Source organism: Herpailurus yagouaroundi, unplaced genomic scaffold, assembly GCF_014898765.1.
Source record: "Herpailurus yagouaroundi ecotype Mexico unplaced genomic scaffold, PumYag 216, whole genome shotgun sequence".
NCBI classification, from domain to species: Eukaryota; Metazoa; Chordata; class Mammalia; order Carnivora; family Felidae; genus Herpailurus; species Herpailurus yagouaroundi.
Window position 1 is genome coordinate 14121106 of NW_024412447.1, and position 23496 is coordinate 14144601.

At 46.7% G+C, this 23496-nt stretch overlaps 1 protein-coding gene and 1 long non-coding RNA gene across 2 annotated transcripts in view; one reads left to right on the plus strand and one right to left on the minus strand.

Moving 5' to 3' along the window:
* GALNT17 (polypeptide N-acetylgalactosaminyltransferase 17) overlaps positions 1-23496 on the plus strand; it is a 445375-nt gene that overhangs the window by 175652 nt on the left and 246227 nt on the right. The window lies entirely within an intron of this gene.
* Positions 20349-22913, minus strand: LOC121017770 (uncharacterized). Its single transcript, XR_005784893.1, has 2 exons — positions 21861-22913; positions 20349-21694 (listed from the first exon to the last, which is right to left on the minus strand). It is a non-coding gene; the product is annotated as an uncharacterized LOC121017770 (long non-coding RNA).

Genomic DNA, 23496 nt, shown 5'->3' on the forward strand with positions numbered 1-23496 from the left:
GATGGGAGGTTGGGGTTGGGGATATACCTTTGGAGGCAGCAGCAAAGAGATGTCCATCAAGACTGAGGTCACTAAAGAGGGCTGGAGATGAGGCAAGGGCTCGGGATTGAGTGTTGGGTCATTCTAAAATTTAGAGATAGGAAGAGGAGACAAATTAAGTAATGGATGTCAAGAGGGAACAGCAACTAAAGAAGGAAGAATCTGGGAGAATGTAGTGATCTGGAGGCCAAAAGAAGAGCGTATTTCCAGAAGGAAGGAGTGGTCACTAGCCATGAGTGGTGCTGAGATGCCGGAAGAGTTCAGTGGGTTTGGCAACAGGAAGTTCACTGATGATCTCCATAAGGGTGTTCAGCCCTGATGGGGATTGGCAAAGGAAGGAATGGGAGAGCAGGAGTGGGGACAACAAGTTGACTACTCTTGGTGGTTTTTATTGTGAAGAGGCGAGGAGTCATGGGATTGCATCCAACGGCTTTGGGAATCAAAGTAGGTTATTAATATCATTATGTTTATCTTAAATTTCCATTATGACATAACTTCACACAGAAAAGTAGCAAGAACAGTATCAAAAATTTTACCCAGATTCCTCAGATGTTAACATTTTCTAATATTTCTATCTCTCCATATGTACATATTTTTTCCTGAACTGTTTGAGAATAAGTTGCAGACACGATGCGCCTTTCCCTCTTAATACCTCAGCGTGTGTATCCTAAGAACAAGGACATTCTCTCATTAAATAAAAAAAAATTTTTAATGTTTATTTTTTGAGAGAGACAGAGTGTGAGCAGGGGAGGGGCAGAGAGAGAGGGGGACACAGAATCCGAAGCAGGCTCCAGGCTCCGAGCTGTTAGCACAGAGCCCAATGTGGGGCTCGAACTCACAAGCTGTGAGATCATGACCTGAGCCGAAGTCAGACGCTTAACCGGCTGAGCCACCCAGGCGCCCCATGTGACATTGATATTTTTTTTTTTTTTTTTTTTTAAAAATATCTAGTATATATATATATATATATATATATATATACACACTACATATATATGTATGTACACATATATATGTTTATTATATATGTGTATGTAAACACATATATAACGCATATGTAGGCTCCATGCTGGGGCTCTAATTCACAACCTCAAGATCAAGAGCTGAGCTGATCAAGAGTCAAGACACTTAGCTGACTGAGCCACCCAGGCCCCTTGACATTGACATTTTTGAAGACTGCAGTCCAGTTATTTTGAAAACCATCCCTCAATTTGGACACGTCTGTTCTTCAGAATTAGATTCAGGTTATACTATTGTGCAGGAATACTCCCAAAAGTGATGTGTTCATCTCAGCACGTCTTATGAGGACACGTGTGGGATCTATTTGTTTCATTACTGGTGGCATTAATGTTGATCACTTGGTTACAGTTGGTGTCTGCCTGATAGTTACATTTCCTGAGCCCTCCAGTAAAATGTTGAATTAGTAAGAGCTAGGGGGCTCCGTTGCCTCATTAGGACGACAGTAAAGTTGTGTGCCTGGTTAAGAAAGTAACAATTCCGATTTTCTTGAGTTCTTTTATTAGGATAAGTCGACATTGTTGAACGGTTTTCAGTATTTTCCATACCTCTACGCATAATCGTAGATTTTCTTCTCCCCATATTGTGTATTATGTTATTAGAGTTTCTAATACCGAATCAAGTTTGCATCCCCGGAATAAATTCCACTAGGCCATGGTGTATCACTTTCTGAACGTGATATTCACTCATATCATGTTAGAACTTTTGCAACAAGATTTGTAATTCTCTCTTTATCTCTCTCTGCGCTCTCCCTGAGAGGTTTAGGTATCGATACCTACAAAAAAGACTTAGGAAGTTTTCTCCCTTTCCAATGCTCTGGAACAATTTATGGAGAATTATGACTGTGTGGTCTTTGAACGTTTGGTAGAGTTTACCTGTGAAACCATCTGGTGCTGGGAGTGCTTCATGTGGTAATTCCTTGATGGTTTTTTCTATTTCTCCTTGGGAAACAGGTCTACTAAAGGTTTCTGTTTCTAATGAGGTCAACCTTGGTAAACTGCCTTTCCCTAGGATATTGTCCGGTCCATCTAGGCTTTCACATTTATTTGTATACACCTACAAATAATTCTTTCAAAGAAAACTGTTTCAGTAGTGATTTTTCTCTTTGGTTTCTTTTATTTTTGTGCTTTTTCCTTTTTTGATTAAACTAGGTTGGCTTGTTTTGTAAATTACTTTTTTAAAAACTAGAATTTTGATTTATTGATGAGATAGTGTATTTTCCCCTTCTCTAGCTCATTGACGTCTGCTTTTGTATTTATTATTGCCTTCTCTGTATTTCCTCATGGCTTCCTTTGTTGTTCTTTTTCTAGCTTTTTGAGCTGGTAATGAAACTCAAGGATTTTTATTGCTAAAAGAGTTTTTTAAGTTTATATTTACTTAGAGAGCACACACAAGGGGGGGAGGGACAGAGAGAGAGAGAGAGAGAGAGAGAGAGAGAGAGAGAATCCCAAGCAGGCTCTGTACTGTCAGTGGCTCGATTCCAGAAACCATGAGATCATGACCTCACATGATCACGTATCAGACGCTCAACCGACTGAGCCACCCAGGTGCCTCTATTGCTAAAAGTTTTTAAGGCTTTGAATATTCTTATTTAAGGCTTGAAGTTCCCCACTGACATGTGATGTTTTCATAATTATTTCATAATTTCATAATTATTTCAATAATTATCATTATTTTTCAGAAGTACTTTAATTTTGGTTTCTACTTACCCTGGACTCATGATTTGTTTAGTAGTTTTTTAAAAAGTTTCCAGGCTGATGGCTTTAAAATATTTATTAATAATTTTTAATTTTATTGCATTGTGATCAGAGAGTGTTGTTTGTAATGTTTCTGTTTTATGATAGGTACTGATGTTTCCTTTGTGATTATTTTTTTAAAACTTCTCCCAAGGTTGAAAAGAAGGTATATTGTCTTTTTCTAGGAGTGAAGTTTGATGAATAACCATCAATTCTGTCATATTGATAGTATTATTTAAGCATTCTATATGTTTACTCCTTGTCTCTTTGGTTTGCTTATGCTAAGAGTGGGGTGTTAATATTTCTTATCAGTCTGGGTTCTTGCCTATGTTTTCTTGCATCTAGTGTATTGATTCATAAAGACAGTTCCTGCACTATTTGGTGCATAGATATGAAAAATGGTTATATCTTCATGGTGAATTATGGCTTTTAGCATTAAAAAAATCACCTGTGTTCCAGTTAATTGATTGCATTTAATGCCTTTTGTCTTGTATCCACTTTCGGTGGTATTGGGATCATGAACCCTGCTTTTTCCTTTTTCTACTGTTAATGATAATTTGAAGTTTGGAGGGTTCTTTGTCTTACAGTAACGCTAGAATTTTATTTGTTCTTTTACACATTATTTATTGCTATTTTGGAAAATGTGGTGAGAAATTGGGATTTGGGGAGCCCCAAATTCTCATTGCTGGTTTTTTTTTTTTTAATTTTTAATGTTTATTTTTGAGAGACAGAGAGAGAGAGACAGAGAAAGACAGAGCACAAGCAGGGTAGGGGCAGAGACAGAGAGCGAGACACGGAATCCGAAGCAGGCTCCAGGCCCTGAGCTGTCAGCAAAGAGCCCGACGCAGGGCTGGAATTCCCGAACTGGGAGATCATGACCTGAGCCAAAGTGGGATGTTTAGCCCACTGGACCATCCAGATGCCCCTCTCGTTGCTGTTTTTAAGTTGGGAGATAATTGGATTTAAAGTTCGTTACTGATGAGCATATTGACCTACATTGATGAAGCAATTGCATCAAAATCCCATGAGGTTCTTGGTGGACTTCTTAGACTCCACTCTATGTAGACTGGATTAGAATCCCTGGAAGTGAGGCCCAGCAGTTTGTATTTCAAGGGACGCCTCAGTGGGTTCTTTGCTCATTAAAGTTTGGGAGTCACTGGTGTAGGCGGGAAAAATGATAAAGTCAGATACGGGAACAATTACGCTTGGTCACAGCACTGCAAAGCTAGAATTTGGGGGACTTCGGGTAACTGATGGGATATTTATGGGCCCCACCGTGTCATCATTTAGGTATCCATTCAACAAGAACTTACTGGTCACCAGTAAGTTCTTTTAGGTTCATTTATTTCTTGATGTAAATTATAGCCGTCAGAAAGTTAAAAAAAAAAATCTCTCCATATATTGTATTTTATACCTTGCTATTAGAGAGGAACAAATGATAATCTGGTATCTGAGATTTAGTAAAACCAAAAGCCTTTTCAGTGTCTGTCGTTATACGCAGTTCAGGCCAATTTCCCATGCCTCGTCTGTCCGCTGGGTTTAGAGCGTTGGCTGCTGTTCCGTGGCCACGTTCCTGGGAACTTGCAAAATGACTTTTCCATCACCAAGTACTTCTTCCTTCTGGGATCCTTGCTTCACTGGCTCCTGTGACCTAGAAATCACATTTCTTCCTTTTCCTTACAAGTTGCGATAACAGAGATCACATCTTATCTGAATTGGTGGTCTTACTATCTGGATGATCAAGGGCGTCTGGGTGGCTGAGTCGGTGAAGCATCTAACTTTTTTTTTTTTTAAGTTTTATTTATTTATTTATTTTTGAGAAAGAGAGAGAGAAAATGAACGAGTGGGGGAGGGGCAGAGAGAGGGAGACAGAGAATCCCAGCGGGCTCTGCACTGTCAGCACGGAGCCCGACTGCACCAAACCGTGAGATCATGACCTGAGCCGAAATCAAGAGTCGGACGCTTAACTGACGGAGCCATCTAGGCGCCCTTAAAGCATCTGACTCTTGCTCTTGGCTTAGGTCTTGATCTCAGGGTCGTTCAAGCCCTGTGTTGGGCTCCACCCTGGCCTTGGAGCCTACTTAAAAAAAACAACAACAAAACTGGATGATCAGACGAACTAATTTGTAAGCAAATGAGTTCACTAAAAGTTTTCAGACAACAGCTAGGATATCACCTTGTTTGGAGTAGATTTAGGTTAGACTCCGTGTATCTTCGCCGTAGCGTGGTCGAGCCCATATGAAATTGCCGACACTTGCCCAGAACTGGCAATTTTCCTGGGATGCAGCCTGTCGCTTCGGTTCTCTGAAACTTGGCCCTGGGTGTGGTTTAGCTACTGGCTTCCTGTTAGTCGGAATAGGCAGGTAATCACTTTATGCTTTTTGCTTTATTATGGGTGAATTATTTACTTCGACACCTTGTCAGATTTTTAAACAGTTCCTTTTTATGCAACCAAGGGCTCAATGAATTATTTCACACTCGACTGGAAGACCTTGAAGGGAAATCGGCCCAGGCTTGGGTCACCGTTTTTCAAAAACTGGTCTCGCATTTTCGTTGCGAGTTGGGAGTCAACTAGCTTGATCAGCGTGCCTCTCGTGGCAAGCCTGCCTTAGCACTTGAACCCCACCGCCTCCATTCTTCGTTTCTGGAAATGGCCTTGACACTCCCTTTCCTTTTCACGCTCCTTTCCTGAGTGAACGCTCTTACGCTTGGGAAGAATCTTCGGTTCAATTCAACAAACAGCAGTTGTGTCTTTACCGTGTGGCAGACCCAGAGCTAAGAGCTTGAGGAATGTGGAAATGGACGCGATGTGCTCCCTGACTGCAAGGAGGTTTTAATCTGGTGGGGGAAGTGGGCGTGTGTGGCTGGAATACTTGGAGGCGTAAAATAGCCGTGACATTGACTTCCCACTGAGATTTACTCTTGTTGCATAGATTGAACGCCTCCCGCGTCAGGTTGCAAAGCCTGGCGACACAATATATGTTGTGAATAGCATTGCATCTTGGCTATAAATGAACCCAGGGAGAGAGAGAGTGGGGAGAGAGGGGCAGAAAAGGTGGAGTGCAACGTGGACATTTGTTGTGGACATTTGTGGCTGGGCCCCGGGGTGCCGTTCACGTCTGGAAGGGAAAGGCTCTTTTCCCACGTGAGATTTTTGTCTCTGTGACTAAGAACACTTTTGGTGAGCGGGTCTGTGTGCAAACTTGCATTCTGCCCGTGAGCCTGTGTGTTCATGCTTAACTGATTCAACGAGTACATTTCCCCCAACATATTACACCAAATGTACTTAACGGCAATTAGAATGTTTGCCGCCTGCTGTGTGCAAATCTCCCCAGAAAACAAAACTCTCCTAAATGGCAGTATAAGTAATTCTGAAGATTAAAGCCAGTGATTTGCAGAGTGCTTGGTTTGTTTGCTTCCTGCAAATATCAAGATTAACAAAGAAACTCATTGATCCCATTTCGCCTCCTCGAAGCTTGCGCGTGGGCCTGAGGGAGTCCATCCCACGTGGCCGCGCGATTCACATGAAGACTTGCTCGTGCTTTCTTTTACAGCCAAGATGCTGATTCGGGGGGCGTTTCTCTTGGCAAGCGTGTCTCAACAAAACAGATCGGCTTATGTATATTTTTACAGGAAGCGCTCCACCCAGCCCGTCCCCAGTCACGGCCCCCTCGATGGGTCCGAAGCAAAGCGCGACCCGTTTACGGCTGCTGAAAGGGGGCAGCTTGGGTCCCAACCCAAGAACGTAGTCTGGTTGTGTGATGTTGGCTGGATCTCAGCCACTCTGGGCAACTGTGAAAACAGGGCCTTGAACAAAACGCTCTTCAAACCTCCCTTCCATTGCTAATGTGGTAATTTGCTCCAGGCCCAATAATTTTGGACACGGATGGTGTGCCCTGGGCTGAGCCAGGCGCTGGTAAACAATCGTGAGGCAGAGTTTTTGCCGGTCAGAGCAGAGACGTCTTCTCCAAACACACGTGATGTCCCGGTTCCCTCTGTTTTGTTTGTTTGTTTGTTTGTTTTTTAAGTTTATTTATTTATTTTGAGAGAGAGAGAGAGAGAGAGAGCACAAGCAGGGGAGAGAAAGAGGGAGAGAGAGAAAGAATCCTAAGCAAGCTCCACACTGTCAGCGCAGAGCCCGATGCGGGGCTGGAACTCACGAACTGTGAGATCGTGGCCTGAGCTGACACCAAGCGTCGGATGCTAACTGACTGAGCCACCCGGGGGGGCCCCACTCCGTAGCCACCAGCTGCCCGTGCCAGCGGCCATTTTAGACAGTTTCTTGGGACAGCGTTACCTCCCCATTCCTTGTCATCCAGACCTTCCTGCCCCCACTGCCATCCCCCTGCTTGGAATTCTCCGATTTCCAACCGTCTGCCCTTCGTCCCCCATCCCAGGTCCTTCCCATTCCTCGCTCCCCACCTGGACCTGATAGATGACTTGCCCATAAGCTGGTAAGTGGCAGACCCAGGATTCAAGGTCAGTCCTGCTCTCCACCTTCGATGCCAAGGGTGGCCCGTGTACCTCTGGCCTCCTCATCAGCTGGGACTTGTTAGAAGTGCGGGAGCTCGGCCCTCGCTCCACACCCACTGCATCAAAATACGCTTTTTAATAAGATTCTCTGGTGGTTCACCTACATCGTCGAGTCCACGAAGCCTGGTCTGAGACTGGCACCCTGACCCAGACTCTCAGCAAGCTTGCAACCACTGAGGCATCCTGGCCGAGTCCCCACTAGCCAGGCGAGGTCGGAGGTGGCCTTCAAATGCCTTGACTTGCACATCTCCTGTGCTTCTCTGGTGGCTGAACCTACGGAGCAGATACCCCGGGGCAGAAAGGCTGTGCTGCCCTACTGTTGTCCAAGCCCGAGGACTTTGCTACATCTAACGTCATTAAAAGCCACCGGGGCAGTGTGGGAAGGTCAGCGGAAAGAACCGTATGTCCAGTAATTTTCAGCCAAGATAAATGCAGCAAAGGGGGTTCCCAAAGGCTGTTGAATAATCGTACGCGGACTGATACGGAGGCAAAGCGCACGAACTCCCGGACCGATGAGTAACCACTCAGTGCTTTCTTCCACCTGCCACACGCATGTTTGCACCCTGGCTGCTTCTCTGCACACCCACGGGCCCACGGCCCTCCTAGCACTAGCCAGGACCGGGAGAGTCTGCTACCCATGACCGGACATCACCCTAAGAAGTCCCAGCGGGAGGTACCCTTCAGCACTCTTCTCGGCATCCGTGCAGATTTCCCTCGCTGGTACTTAAAGGCGGCTACTTGGGGCTGTCTGTGTCTCCAGAAACTCTCCGATATTCCACCCTGAGCAAGCCCCATCGCTGCCAGTAATTTTGCATCTTCGGTAGTCTTGTGCTGTCCCTACCGCCACACGTCTACCTGGACACAGAGACTGTGCACGCAGGGAAAAGCTATGGAATTCTCCTGGGCCACCGCCAGCCCCTGTACCTGGAGCAGAAGGAAGACGGATGTCTGGAGCCAACCTCTTCCTTCAGGGAGGCTCCCCGTTCATCAGGACAGAAGAGGCAGCCCAGGGGTACCTTCGCAGAGGCTGGGGTCTGCCTCACGCCCGACCTTCTAAGCCAGCCCCTCTTCTGCGAGGTGTTCACGTGGGAGTGGAATTTCCAATTTAACATCACTTTGCCAAGTGACGGCACCCCTATAAATATCCGTTTGGACCAGTGTGCAAAGTAGAAGGTTTTGTGGGGGGTTGCAGACATTTTGCCACGTGTATATATATTTTTTTATTAGAACCCATTGGCAGTTACTCATCAAGGCAGTTTTTAAACACAGACACACACAGATCCAGAGTCAGGGAGTAAAATGTCTCAGGACGGAGAAGAGTTAGATGTGCCAGGACACTCATTTTGAGAAAGCCATTACTTCGCCTGCTAGACCTTAACATGCTTCCTGCCTCCCATCAGTCCTCTGCTGGCAGAATAGGGAACAAGATTCTTTAAGGATGTAGGCACACGGGACCAGAGGGACTCATTTGCTGGGGCTGAAGGCCAAGTGAACATTCCTCTTTTTAAACTTGCTTCTCTGCTCTTTCCTTTTCCTCCCTTGCTCTGGGAGGAAGCTTTAATTCACCATTATCTATTCTTCCCCGCACTACTCCCCGTACAAAACACGACACTGAAACATACAGATGTTTCCTGTGAGTTTCTGACGGCCATACCCGATAGATTTTTCAAGTCTTTTTCTAATGTACTTTGTTTTTTTTTTAATCTCTATTTTAAGTTTATGTATTTATTTTGAGAGAGACAGAGAGAGAGGGAAAGATAGGATGCCAAGCAGGCTCTGCACGGTCAACGCAGAGCCCGACGTGGGGCTTGAACTCACGAAATCACGAGATCATGACCCGAGCTAAAACCAAGAGTTGGACGCTTAACCGACTGAGCCACCCAGGCGCCCCTAGTGTTTCTAGTTTATTTATTTATTTATTTATTTATTTATTTATTTATTTATTTATTCTTTTTTTTTTCAATAGATGAAGTTTATTGTCAGATTGGTTTCCATCCAACACCCAGTGCTCATCCCAAAAGGGGCCCTCCTCAATACCCATCACCCACCCTCCCCTCCCTCCCACCCCCCATCAACCCTCAGTTTGTTCTCAGTTTTTAAGAGTCTCTTATGCTTTGGCTGTCTTCCACTCTAACCTCTTTTTTTTTTTTTTCCTTCCCCTCCCCTATGGGTTTCTGTTAGTTTCTCAGGATCCACATAAGAGTGAAACCATATGGTATCTGTCTTTCTCTGTATGGCTTATTTCACTTAGCATCACACTCTCCAGTTCCATCCATGTTGCTACAAAGGGCCATATTTCATTCTTTCTCATTGCCACGTAGTACTCCATTGTGTATATAAACCACAATTTCTTTATCCATTTGTCAGTTGATGGACATTTAGGCTCTTTCCATCATTTGGCTATTGTTGAGAGTGCTGCTATAAACATTGGGGTACAAGTGCCCCTATGCATCAGTACTCCTGTATCCCTTGGATAAATTCCTAGCAGTGCTATTGCTGGGTCATAGGGTAGGTCTATTTTTAATTTTTTGAGGAACCTCCACACTGTCTTCCAGAGTGGCTGCACCGATTTGCATTCCCACCAACAGTGCAAGAGGGTTGCCATTTCTCCACATCCTCTCCAGCATCTATAGTCTCCTGATTTGTTCATTTTGGCCACTCTGACTGGCGTGAGGTGATATCTGAGTGTGGTTTTGATTTGTAGTTCCCTGATGAGGAGCGACGTTGAACATCTTTTCATGTGCCTATTGGCCATCTGGATGTCTTCTTTAGAGAAGTGTCTATTCATGTTTTCTGCCCATTTCTTCACTGGATTATTTGTTTTTCGGGTGTGGAGTTTAGTGAGCTCTTTATAGATTTTGGATACTAGCCCTTTGTCCGATATGTCATTTGCAAATATCTTTTCCTATTCCGTTGGTTGCCTTTTAGTTTTGTTGGTTGTTTCCTTTGCTGTGCAGAAGCTTTTTATCTTCATAAGGTCCCAGTAGTTCATTTTTGCTTTTAATTCCCTTGCCTTTGGGGATGTGTCAAGTAAGAAATTGCTACGGCTGAGGTCAGAGAGGTCTTTTCCTGCTTTCTCCTCTAGGGTTTTGATGGTTTCCTATCTCACATTCAGGTCCTTTATCCATTTGGAGTTTATTTTTGTGAATGGTGTGAGAAAGTGGTCTAGTTTCAACCTTCTGCATGTTGCTGTCCAGTTCTCCCAGCACCATTTGTTAAAGAGACTGTCTTTTTTCCATTGGATATTCTTTCCTGCTTTGTCAAAGATTAGTTGGCCATACTTTTGTGGGTCCAATTCTGGAGTCTCTATTCTATTCCATTGGTCTATGTGTCTGTTTTTGTGCCAATTACCATGCTGTCTTGATGATAACAGCTTTGTGGTAGAGGCTAAAGTCTGGGATTGTGGTGCCTCCTGCTTTGGTCTTCTTCTTCAAAATTACTTTGGCTATTCGGGGCCTTTTGTGGTTCCATATGAATTTTAGGATTGCTTGTTCTAGCTTTGAGAAGAATGCTGGTGCAATTTTGATTGGGATTGCATTGAATGTGTAGATAGCTTTGGGTAGTATTGACATTTTGACAATATTTATTCTTCCAATCCATGAGCACGGAATGTTTTTCCATTTCTTTATGTCTTCTTCAATTTCCTTCATAAACTTTCTATAGTTTTCAGCATACAGATCTTGTACATCTTTGGTTAGATTTATTCCTAGGTATTTTATGCTTCTTGGTGCAATTGTGAATGGGATCAGTTTCTTTATTTGTCTTTCTGTTGCTTCATTACTAGTGTATAAGAATGCAACTGACTTCTGTACATTGATTTTGTATCCTGCAACTTTGCTAAATTCATGTATCAGTTTATTTATTTATTTTTTAATTAAAACAATTTTTTTCAATCTTCATTTATTTTTGAGAGAGAAAGCACAGAGTGCGAGCAAGAGAGGAACAGAGAGAGAGGCAGACACAGAATCCGAGGCAGGCTCCAGGCTCCGAGCCGTCCGCACAGAGCCCGGCGCCGGGCTCGAACCCACGAACCGTGAGATCGTGACCCGAGCCGAAGTCGGACGCTTAACCGACTGAGCCACCCCGTGGCTCTTTTTCTAATTTAAAGAAACTCCACAAACAACAGTTGAATGTATTACTTATAAATTATGTAGATGTATATAGAGCAAAACACAAAGTCCTTCTAAAGCCCCAGACCCAAACCTCACTGTTCTCAACAAAGGTGACCACTTGTGGCTGCTTCCTGTGTCTGTCTGACATTTGCTTATGCGTGGATGTGCCAGGCATGCTCATTTTTAATTTTGCAGGGTGCTGCTAACTTGTTCTTTAAATGATTTTGCCTGCTTAATCTCCAACCAGCAGTGTATGAGGGTGTCTTTCCTCACATTTGACAGGACTGTATAAGATCTGTCTTCAATTTGTTTTCCCAACCCAAAAGATTAAAAAAAAAAAAAAGTACTTTGTTACAGCTCTTGGATGCATTTCTTTGATTACTATAGAGATAGATCATCTTTTCATGTATTTATTGGATATTTTTGTTTCCTTTGATTTCTGAGAGAGATGTGGTGAATATCTCTCAGTATGACTGTGGATTTATCTTTTACTTCTTGGATTTTCTTTTCTTTAAATTTTTTTTAATGTTTTTATTTATTTTTGAGGGACAGAGAGACAGAGCATGAGCAGGAGGAGGGGAGAGAGAGAGAGGGAGACACAGAATCTGAAGCAGGCTCCAGGCTCTGAGCTGTCGGCACAGAGCCTGATGCGGGGCTCGAACTGATGAGCTGTGAGATCACAACCTGAGCCAAAGTCAGATGCTTAACTGACTGAGCCACCCGGGCGCCCCATACTTCTTAGGTTTTCAGTACCTTTTGCTTTGCATGTTTTCAAAGCATGCTATCAGGTGCATACATTCATGACCGTTTAATTGTCCTAAATCATACCTTTTATCAAAAAGAAATATTTCTCTGACCCTTGATCCCTTCATGTTTTTTGCCAAGTGACTCTACTTATCTTCTCATTGATTACCTCCTTCTCTTGCCCCACCTTTTCAAAACTTCTTCTTTGTTGCTTTGGAGTAGCTTTCTAAATGTGGTTTCAGGGGCGCCTGAGTAGCTCAGTTGGTTAAGTGTCCCACTCTTGGTTTCCGTTCAGGTCATGATCTCATGGTCTGGTGAGTCTGCGCCCCGTGTTGGGCTCTGAGCTGGCAGTGCAGAGTTGATGAAGGATATGGGGCCAAATTCTAATCCCCAGGGGTTTCTCTTTATATGTGGGGGCTGGGAGATGGTTCTTGCTTGGCTGCCATTGTGATGTGTGGTCTACTGGCCTCGGATGTAGGCAGAGATGCCCTTCTGTTGGACATGTTTATTGCTGATTTCTTGATGGGTCCCTCTGAGCTACGTGAGTTTTCTGGTAAGGGGTGGGGCCTGGTTCGGGTGAGGCCCCCTAATGCCAGAGGCCTCTGGGAAATCGAGAAATCAGATCTGGCAAGTTGCCCACTTCTTTGCCGGGTCTCACCAGCCCTCTGGGTCCAGAGCTCCTCCCAAGTTTAGTTTCAGAGGTCAGCTCGCTCCCTCTAGGGCTCTGCCTGTAAGATAAAGTGCCTTGTTCACAGTTTTGACTTGAACTGAAAAACATGAGTTTCTGCCAACAACGTGGTGAGCTGCTAATTTATGTAAGAGATCAAGGAAATACTTTTTGTTATGTTCTTTCTTCAGGATGGGGTAGACAGGGCCCTGCCAAAGATCCACCCTGAGAACTAGTGGGTAGGCCAGAGCTTTGGGGCCTAGGAGAGGAATCGGAGTGTCTGAGCCAAGCCTGAGTACCTTTGGAAGATGTCTCTACAGGGTCATCTGTAGAGCAGATGAGCGGGCTCCGTGAGGACCTGGGGTTGTGATCTGGGCGGTCTGGAATGAATGAGCTTGCTGGGCAGGGAACTTACGCACCCATGTCTTTTCGAGAGCTCGGAACTCGGCCTCTGAGGTCGCATCTTGGCCTTGCTTGCAGGGATGCTGTTGTTTGATTTAGACACATGCCCTGTGCTGTCATGCCTCTTCCCTGCTCAATAATCCTTGACTTCATGGCTTCGCGCTGCTGGAGGACTTAGTCTGAATTTTCTAAACTGCCTTCAGAGCAACCTGGTTGACCGTTGGTTTCTTTTCCGCCTCCCGGACACGCCCCGAAACCCCGATTTCTGCTTCTTGGCGGTGCACTGTACGTTTTCTCTCCTCCGTTTTTACACATGCTGTTCATTTTGTTTTGCTCAGAGAATTTTGCCCTTTGTCCCGTCTCTCCCTTCACCGGTCCTCACCTGGAAATTACCTACTAATGCTTCATGGCTGAGGGCACATTTTCTCTCCGCTGCAAAACCTTCCCTGGGTCTGGGTGGGACCCCCATCTGTCTCCTTGAAGGCAGAGATCTCGGACCATCCTGAGCAAACTTCCCTTGTGACATGTAGCATTCCGTAATCGTAGTTACGATTTACCTAGCTTTTTCTCTTATGGGGCTGTGAACTTTTCCAGGGTAACAGTGAGGTTTTTAAAAAACTTTCTGTATCTTCAACACTTTGCTTGTCCATAATCGATGTCCAATATGTGCAAATGTCACCATCAACCTGTTGTTTCCAGGTGATCTAGATACACTGGTCCTAGGGGTGTGGGAATGAAAGAACAAGTGCTTTGTTTTTTTTTGTTTTTAAGAGAGACACAAGATCCATGTCAAAATTGAGGGATGGGCGCTGTCTTCCATCTATCATAAAATATTTGGAGTTACACAAAGTCATCATCCTCAGGCGGGAGAGCTTTCTCTCCAGTGATCTGACGTGGCATCTTCAAACAGGTGTAGGAGTTACCCTGGGAGGAGACTCAGTCTTCCTACAAGTCTAGGGTCTTCATTAAATCTGTAGGATTCCAGAACTGGGCATTCCATATAACCTCTTTTTGCCACACATGACTAGATGCCTTTTTTCTATTTATTAATGTATCTTACAAATACTTTCTGAGCATCTGGGATGCGCCCTTCCTGTGTGCTGGAAATGTATCAGCCGAAGAGATGTGGTCCCTGATCTCATGAAACCTACTGGCCAGTGATGGGAAGGGTAAGGGTTGGGGCCTTCAGCTGCATGGACAGATTTATTATTACCACTGTGCCTCGTGTACCGTTTTCTATAGCTCCCTTGCCGGCCCAAGATAGGAGGAATTGAGTCAATGCGTTACAGGTCTCCAAGTTAGCATAAGACCTTACCTGTGGGGTTTTTTTTTTTAATTTTTTTTTAATGTTTATTTATTTTTGAGACAGAGAGAGACAGAGAATGAACGGGGGAGGGGCAGAGAGAGAGGGAGACACAGAATCGGAAACAGGCTCCAGGCTCTGAGCCATCAGCCCAGAGTCCGACGCGGGGCTCGAACTCACGGGCCTCGAGATCGTGACCTGAGCTGAAGTCGGACGCTCAACCGACTGAGCCACCCAGGCGCCCCACCCGTGGGGTTTTAGAAAGGAAGGCATTACCTGGAGGCAGGTTGAAAACTGTGAAAATTACCTGTTATTAACATGTCTGAGAGATGGTACAAGGTGACAGGGAACATTCTATAGGATATCGAGAAACCACTGGGAACGGCATTTAAACAGGAATGAAGTTTCTTTTCATGCCCTTCTACTCCGGAGCAGAAGTATGTCCTAGTGCAGAAGTCATGGGGTTGTTTGATCAATGGTTATTAATGGGCTAGACTAGCTGCCTGGCAGGCTCAGTTGGATGGCTCAGTTTCTTTGTAAAAGAAACCCAGGCTGGGGCTCTCATCTCGTGCAGCATTATCATCATTGTAAATGGGCAGTTCCCATCACCTTAAGAAATTGGCAGATGGCTGGAGCTAACGTCGCCATTTAAACAAAATTACAGTTATTTCATATTTAAGTTTCTCTTGCCCTTTCAAAGTTACGTGTTGACTAACAGAGGAAGGCTTACAATCGCAGTGATCGGTTTTATGTTTATTATACCTTTATGGTATAAACCCCTTATTATATAAGGCCCTCTTGGAAAAGCTTCTGGGTAGAGAAAAAAGGTGGAGGTCCATTTCAGTCGGTAGGCATGCTTGCTTTCTAGAATGGATAACGTGAGATCAGGCCACATGATTCTTTTCCCCCATCTGCATTTCAACAGGTGGAACAGTTGTGATGTTGGTTTTGACTCAAGACTTCTGTCTCCGATTGTGGCCTCAGAAGGTCTGTTGTGGGGATGACATGGCTGTTTCCTATTCATGCCAACTGATGTCATGCTCTCGTGTGAAAATCCAAGAACTTGTAGTCCGGCATTGCGACTCCCTTTAATTCTGCAATATGGCTCAGTCATTCGTGTGTTAATCTAAACTGATGTGTTTTTCTGTGTTACATTTGCTCACTCTAAAAAATAAGAGCAGGAAATGTACAAAGAAGCAAGAAAAAGTTATTGACAATTCCACCACATAGAGGCAAAATGACATCTCATTATTGTTTTGAGTCTTTTTTATTGCTAGTGATGGTCTGCCTATTTTCATATGCGTGGTGTTTATTTCTTTGGTTCTCTGAATTGTCTGTTCATGTTTTTTGTTTATTTGCGTTCTTTGGGCCCTTATTATCTTCTCCCCTTGTAATTGCTGTGAAATTTTTTGGGGGGGGGGGAGGTTGCTGTTTCAATTTTATTTTCGTGATCAGAAGTTTGCAAATATTATTCAACTATTGGAGATTCTTCGATATCCGGAGTTTGCATGAATATTCCCTCACATTTTTATGTTGCTTTCCTTTTATTTTGAGTTCTGCACTCAGCCAGTTTGTTTATTTAAAATGTTCTTTTTGGGGGCGCCTGACTGGCTCATTCGGAGGAGCGTTCTAGTCTTGATCTTGGGGTCGTGAGTTCGAGCCCCACGTTGGGTGTAGAATTACTTAAATAAGTAAATAAACTTAAAAAAATAAAATAAAATTTACTTTTAGTTTGTTCGTAGGGGGGACTGTCACTGTTTCACCCGACAAAGAGTGACTCAGCCCTAACATCATTTATTGTGGAAACTTCTCGGCATAAATTCTCCAAGATCGGATCTGTTTCTAGCATCTTACTTCTGTTTCACATGTCCATCATCTGGTTCTTGATTAGATTGCTATTCACTTGACATTTGACTTCAACATCATGGATGTTTCCAGGTTTCCTTACAACCCTTTTCCCCTCAACCGTTTTGTTATTTATTCTCGCCTGTTTATTCTTTCCGGTCAGTGTTGGGATTATTTGTCAAGTGGTAAAGTTAGTTCTATAGAAATCTTTGAAAAAGTAACATTTGTAGTATTTCTAACTTATGAAAGTAACACATGTTTGTATAGCACATTGGAGGTTACGGTTAAATGTCAAGGAATAGGCATGTTAAAAAAGAGCATTCAAGCAAAGGAAATTGGAAGGAGGGTGGGCAAAGAGTCATTAGCCAAAAGAAGGATTGTTTCAGACAAGGCCACCTTCCCTTAGTGGGGATGGCTGGGGGTCTTTTTCGGTGGGTTTACCTCACTTTACTCTGTGGGGGATGGAGAAGGGCTCCTGTGACCAATGACCTCATCAGAGCCAACCAGAAAATTCCTGACTGACTAGTGAAGACAACATTTCTGGGGGAGGCGGAAACTGCAGTTAGGTTAGGTGTTCGGCCCCAGTTTGGTGACTTGGCTTAGCATTAGTGACGTCATCATGCCTGTGGCTTTGTTTAGTAGACAAAAGCCAAGACATATGTCTCTGCTCAGACCCTCCTGGAGAAACGGTTTTGTTTTTCGGAGGCTAAGACAAAGGTCGTTGGAGTCAGGTAGATCTGGGTTTGAAGTCCAGCTCTGCCTACTACTCACTTGCCTCTGGCCTCAGTTTACTCATCAGTACAATGGGTATACCTACATTCCTGGCTTACCGTGAAAAGTAATGGGATAATGCGTACACTGGAAGGTTCTTGGCCCAACGCACGGCTGCAGAAGCTGGGCTCACACACATGTGTGTGTTTGCGGGATGGGGGGGGGGTCACCTTTTGTTACTCATCCTGCATTGCCCTCTCGGAGCAGAGGGCCAGCCCAGCGCTTCTCAGGTGATGGCCAAGGGCACGAGAACCCCCGGAGGCTCATGCTTGGACCCGCAAAAGCCCCTTACCTTGTTCTGAAAGTCAAAGCCGATCCTGTGGCCGCGCCCAGATCCCGTGGGTGGGGAGATAGACTTGGCCTCTTCAGCGAGAAAAACCTCCTGGAAGAAGTCACTTGGCAAAGGAGCAGCGCACACAGAGGGGTGAAGGGTTAATGCCTTTTGCCACACAACATAAGCAGAATCTGCTGAAGCCTCTGGCGGTTCGGGGAGGGAGAAGGCGTTTTCGGATTGAGTAAGATAAGCAGCATCAGGTTAACACTAAGCTGAGGCTGGGGGGTGGGGTGGGGGCTGGTGTGTCCGATTGGAGTCCCATGGTGGAGGGCCTGCCCTTGGGGACGGCTTTCTGTGTGGAGGTACCATAGCACCAAGGACGGAAGGGTGGCCCAGATGCAGGAATGAACACAAGTGTTTTCGTGGTCAGTGTCTCTGAAAAGGCAGGCTGGACTGGCCAGTTTGACCAGAGCAAGGCAAGGAAAGGAAAGGAAAAGTCATCCGTTGGGTAATATGTTTCTCACTGCCTCGCTGAAGTTCTAGAAGACAACCTTTGGTCCCAGATTGGAGCTCCGGGAGGGGCTAGAGTGGGAGAGTGAGGCTTCGGCTGAGTGCAGAGCCTTTTAGGGCCCTTCCGTTTCTCTGAAGGATCAGATTGCCCACATTTTGGATCTGCTGGGCCTTGGGACACGGCTATTTATTATTTCCAGTTGGGATCATTTCCTAATGCGTTTTGGCCTCCTGTGGCCATTGTGGGGGGGGGGGTCCCCGTTCATCGCACTCCCCTTCGGAAGGTTATGGGATAAATACCACGTGTGAATAACTTAGGCAGCATTTCTTGTGCCTTAAGTGCACTGAGGTTTTCTTAGCTCTGGCCTGAAACTGTCTGCATTAATTTACCCTTAATTGCTTTTAGAAATTCTGTTCCTGAGCCATTGCTTAATAAAACTCCAGGGTTTTTCTTTTCTTTTTCTGTTCTCGTCAGTTGGCTACAACAAGATTAGCTTCCTCATGCCCGGAGAGATCCATCTGTTGAGCGGAGAGTCTGAAGGATGCCCCTCCCCACCCTTCCCTTCCTCCCCCACCATCATCCTCTCCACCCTCCCCCCACCCCCTATGTGTGGCTCCTCCCTTCCCTTCTAGAAAAAGCATGCTGCACAAAGCAGGGACCCGTGGTCAGAGTTGAGGGTTAAAGAAGATGAATCAACCCTTTTCACTTACGAAACAAAACAAAACCTTCCAAAGATAAAGAGACACAGGTAGGGGGTGCCCATGTCATGACCTCCTGCCACACCTTGAAACTGTCATATCTGCCACCTGGCCAAGGACGCTGAGTCTCAGACCTTGTCCTTGGAAAAGCAACTCTTCAGGACTCGGAGAAAGAGACGTCCCAGGAAGCCTGGGAGATTCCATGGTACCTGTAGGTAATCAGCTCAAGAATCAAAAATGGCTTCGGGAATATTCCAACAGAAATGTTTGTAGGAACCAGGCTGGCAGGGGAGGCCTAGAGCTTTGTTGATCCTTTGGTGCTTGAAAACAGGGTGTGGGCGGGGCACTGGCCTGTCACTGACAACTGTGCCCTCTGGCCATGTGCCCTGGGTTCTACCCTTCCTCTGTGCTTCTGTGGGAAGCCCACAAAAGGTGTGAATTCTCGTCCAGGGAAAAAAAAAAATTCCTACGCCCACCACATCTCGCATTCAATTTGGGAGGCTTTTCCTGGGGGGCTCTGTGGACCCCAGGATGGGACCCCGTCTCAGGCACAGAGCAGGCTGCATCTCGATTCATGAAAATCGCCCCAGTGTGACTGATCTGCGGGATGCACAGGAACTCAGATGCTGAAGTAGGCAGTTCGTCCCAGAGCCTGGCTGCGTAGGAACCGAGCTAATGAGGTGTGGAGCTCCTTCCTGGATGAAGTGCCGAGCTCAACTTGAGGAAATTAAACCACTCAGCAAAGTGTGCCTTCTCCCTGGTAATGAGCGGTCCAGTAGAGGGGCCTCGTGCATCCCGGTGGCTCGGCCCCCTGTCTTGTTTTGCAAGGTTTGCTGTTGCTAAAAATGATAGCGCTCTTTCCGTGGATTATAGGAGAGGCTCGATGAGGAGGGGAGAAAGAGAGGGGCTGTCGGCCTGGTTAATGCACTTGACCCAAACGGGCTTTCGGAATTTGAGTTCTGATTAGTAAATCAAAGGAGACAGCAGGCAGTCGAGTTCAGGGTGGTGTCTTTTTTAAGTGTTGAGGTGCCATCACTGATGTTATAATTCGGGAGACGATAAGTGATGTCTTTGATCATAAAAAGAGCAGAGAGAAGAAATGGGGAAGGTAGGAGGGTTTTCACGGGTTCGTGCAGTAACCATTTATCTGCCGAGGACTGGGCTGGGCTCTGGGGAAACAGAGGGAGCCCAGCTGCCCCGAAGTGGGAGAGAAGAGAGTGAAGGGCATCAGGATGGCAATTTGCAGAGGGGGAGAACGCAACAGAGGACAGGGACCTCACATCAGGCCAGGACGTGCCTGGGGTGGGGCTGGAGAGGAGGGGCGTGTTAGGTCCAAGGAAAGGCGCTTTAGGCAGAGGGGCAAGAGTGTGCATTGAGAGAGGGCATTCCTGGTTGCGGGAAGTATGACTGCTTCACGGTAGCTGGGGGAACGGGGTAGGAACTGATGTTGGAAGGATGAGCTGGGGCTGAACTGGGTGCCAAGCAAAGGAGTTTAAACCTGACTCTGAAAGCAACGGAGAAGGCGAGGAGATAGTTACAGGGGGAGGGTGTCCTGATCCCATTTGCATTTTAGGAAGGTCATGCTGGGGGCACCTAGGTGGCTCAGCGTGGGCCTCTTGATCCCCAGGTTGTAAGTTCGAGCCCCGCGTTGAGTAGAGATCACTTAAAAATATAATATTAAAAAGAAAGAACATGCTGGCAGCAGTGTGGTGGATAGAGTGAGGCTGAGCTGTAGAGGGGGCCGGCTGGAAGCAGGGCTCCAGTAAGTGGCTTTCGGTGACATCCAGGAGGGAAGCGTTGAGACGTGGAGCCAGGGCAGTGCAAATGGCGGGGGGGGGGCGGGGGGGGGAGAGGGGCGAGTGTCACAAAGAGAACCTCAAGATGGCAGAATCTTCAGGATTCGGTGACCAGCCAGACGAGGTGAATGGGTCGTGATTCTAACGTGCCTCCTGAGAAGAGAGGGCGGTCCCCTGCGATGGAGACAGGAAGGCACAGACAGAGCGGGTGTCAGGTTTAGGCGTGCTGACCTTGGGCTTGCGAGGCATCCAGGTGGCCACGTCCAGTGGGAAGCTGTTGCTTGAGCCGAGGTCCAGGCTAGTGATGCGGGTTTGGAAATTGCAGGGCGTGACAGTTGGAGCCATAGATCAGGACGAGGTCGCCTAGTTAGAGTCAGCCAAGGGCAGAGAAGGAGCCTTGAGGAATTTGGGGATTTGGAGCGGGAACAGAAAGGGCAACCCGGGAAAAAGAACAGGGGGCCGGGGCCGATCAGGTGGGAGAGAGAGCGGAGGTGTGACTCCGGGAACCCTGGGTGTGCCAGCACCCAAGAGTGAGTCACATTTATATGAGGTGAGAGGCAACAACGTTAAATCCTGCAGCAATGATGGTCGGGAGGTATCTGCTGATTCCGGCCACACGGATGTCATTGGAAACTAACAAGAGCGGTTTTAGTGCGAGAGGGTAACTTGAAGCCAAAGGATGAGAGTGGAGTGAGGAACCGATGGGAGACATGGGAGACGGAAGGAGACAAGGAGAAGAAAGACATCAATGAAAGCTGTGGGAGAGACCCACATTGTATTTAAATGGGAGAGACCTGAGCGTCTGGCTTCCTGACTCTGCTTCCTCCGGGGGAGGAGGGACAGAGGGTCCTTACTTGTGCGTGGCTTCTCTCATCCGCACCTGCAGAGGAGCCACGATGCGGAGCTTGATCGGGATGGGGGCCCAGGGTCTGCCCGGTTGCCAGGGGATGCTGACCGACGCTGATGCTACAGGCCCGTGACCACTTTTGGAAATTCCTGCCGATGGCCTTGATGGCCTTGATTTCCTCGGTGGATTAAGAGGCACGCTTCCCTGCAGGAGGGAGATGAGCCAGAGGGGAGACTGGTAAAAGCAGAGAGCAGTGGGGAGGCAGGGGAGGGTTGGAGGCTTTGACCTGCCTTCCAGAGAAGCTTCAGGGCGGGTCCTCTGAGGGCCGTGAAGACTGGGAAACCTCGGATTTGTCTTGTCATCAGCTGCAGGTGTGAGACGTTCTCTCTTTATCTGTCTCTATCATTATATCAAATATCATTATATTTACAGACGGATGGAGAGAGAGAGAGAGAGAGACAGGAGGGGAAGGGAGAGCTAAAGAGAGAACGAGAAACATTTATTTAAAGGAATTTGGCATACGTGATTGTGAAGGCTGGCCTATCCGAAAACCCGCAGGGCTCACCTGCAGCTCGGAGACCCAGGGAGGAACTCATGTTGCAGCGAGGATCCAAAGGCAGTCTGCTGTCCGAATTCCCTTTCCCCCGGGGGGACCTCAGTCTTTTTTTTTCTCTTTGAACCTTCCAACTGACGGGATGAGGCCCACCCACATTATGGAGAGTAATCTGCTTTAACCCAGGCCTACTGATCTGCATGTCAGTCTCATCGAGGAAAAAAAAAAGTACCTTCAGAAACCTCTAGAATAACGTGTGGCCAAAAGACCACGGCCTAGCCAAGTTGACCCATAACACTGAGCATTAGAAGCAGTTAGATGTGCTTTGCGATCTGACTTCATCATCTGGCCCCGCGTCCACAGTGGGCCGGGGAGAGGAGGGAGCGGTTTGTCTCCTTGCTGGACGGAAAGTGAAGTTGCCGTTGTTGATGTGGCACAGGAAGTGAGTGGAACGTTCTGAAGTTCCGTGTCCGTTGGCAGGTGTAGTGTCAACGTTCATGGCCTTTTCCGGGCTCAGGAGCATGGGCATTTTTGCAGTAGGGCTTCCAAGGAGGAGTCCCATTTCTGTTCTTGATTGCCCATAACCCATGGCTTGGCATAGCTAAGATTGGCACACGCGAGCCATGTCTTTGGTTAAGGATGTGCCTTCAGCGTTTTCGGACTCACAGAATTCAGGCAGCGGCAAAGAGGTGACCGTCTGACGCATTTGCCTTTTCCTTTCTGATTACCTCTATCTGGCAAGTGGACACCACTATTTGGAAAATGAATCCCCTTGCTAAGTGGCTGGGCCACAGCAATGCATTCTTGGGGATGGGGCCCTTTGGCCTCTCAGTTGGAGATGGCGGGATCTGCTGTGGATCAAGGAGGGTGAGCCCAGGCCAAGGAAGCGGGTGGCCATCCGGGTCCCGGGAGCTGGTGTGCTCGTTCCGGAAGCCCAGGGGATGGTAGTACACGGGTACGTTCCAGGCTTTCTCTCGTACGTAAAGCGCATTCAGAAACTGAAAGGTAGGGACGCCTGGGGGGGCTCAGTCGGTGAAGCGTCTGACTCTTGGTTTCGGCTCAGGTCATGATCTCACGGTTTGCGGGTTCGAGCCCCGCGTCGGGCTCTGCGCCGACAGCTCTGAGCCTGCTTGGGATTGTCTCCCTCTCTCTCTGCCCCTCGTCTCTCTCTTTCTGTCTCTCAGACAGAAATAAATAAACATTAAAAAAAAAAAAAAAAAGAAATAGAAAGGTAGACACTCCAGGACCCGGACCCTCCATTTTGACGTGGATCTGAGGTCGGGCAGCCATAGAGGAGGAGGCCTCACCTCCCACCACTACCCACAGCAGTGGAAGGAGTGGATGGGAAGATGTGTCTGCCCCAAGCCTGTGGCTGCTTGGGGTCAGTCGAGGTGGTGTTTCCTGACTCAAACTACCTATTCCGTTTGATTCCCCCCTCTTTCCTCCCTCTGGTTTCGCTCTGGGCTGCCGACACTGAGAGGGCATGGGCTCCATGTCCGCTGTAAAGAACCTTTATTAATTGGCCTTTCTGACCCTACGCATGTGTCTGGTGCACTTGGGAAATGAAAATGAATCACCCTGGTAGGAATTTGCAGAGCCGGCTGTGACCCTGTGGTTCCAAGCCCTGGCTCCCCACTGCTCCGTCTGT